Below are 302 nucleotides of genomic sequence, written 5' to 3'. Positions count from 1 at the left end.
CCTAAAAACGTCCTAAAACCTCTATAAATATCCCCCACTAGACTTCGGTTCACAGATCCAGGTCTCTCAGATGATGATGGTGCCGAGCTTGCCTATTTACGGTGTTTTCTTCTCATACCTTCTCTTCTCGTAGGACTTTTTTTCTTGTTTTGTTTTTAAACTAGATCTTTCTTTCTTTCTTTATACATTTTGTTATTTATTATTAATTTGTTTGATGACGATGATGATTTGATGAATATAAGGTCTCGTTCGTCGTAATGGCGAATACGCCTTGCCGACCATCCTGATATATCACCACCCAT

General features: G+C 37.4%; 1 non-coding gene across 1 annotated transcript; it reads left to right on the top strand.

Moving 5' to 3' along the window:
• Window positions 1–215: 215 nt before the first annotated feature.
• On the top strand, window positions 216–302 carry LOC114578460 (the record flags this gene model as incomplete). The annotated part of the gene is made up of 1 exon (XR_003699479.1): window positions 216–302. It is a non-coding gene; the product is annotated as a small nucleolar RNA Z43 (small nucleolar RNA).

The sequence above is a fragment of the Dendrobium catenatum genome, unplaced genomic scaffold (assembly GCF_001605985.2).
Source record: "Dendrobium catenatum unplaced genomic scaffold, ASM160598v2 original_scaffold_37563, whole genome shotgun sequence".
In the NCBI taxonomy this organism is placed as follows: Eukaryota; Viridiplantae; Streptophyta; class Magnoliopsida; order Asparagales; family Orchidaceae; genus Dendrobium; species Dendrobium catenatum.
The sequence above is the reverse complement of the archived record's forward strand: the minus strand, read 5'-3'. Positions and strand labels throughout refer to the sequence as shown.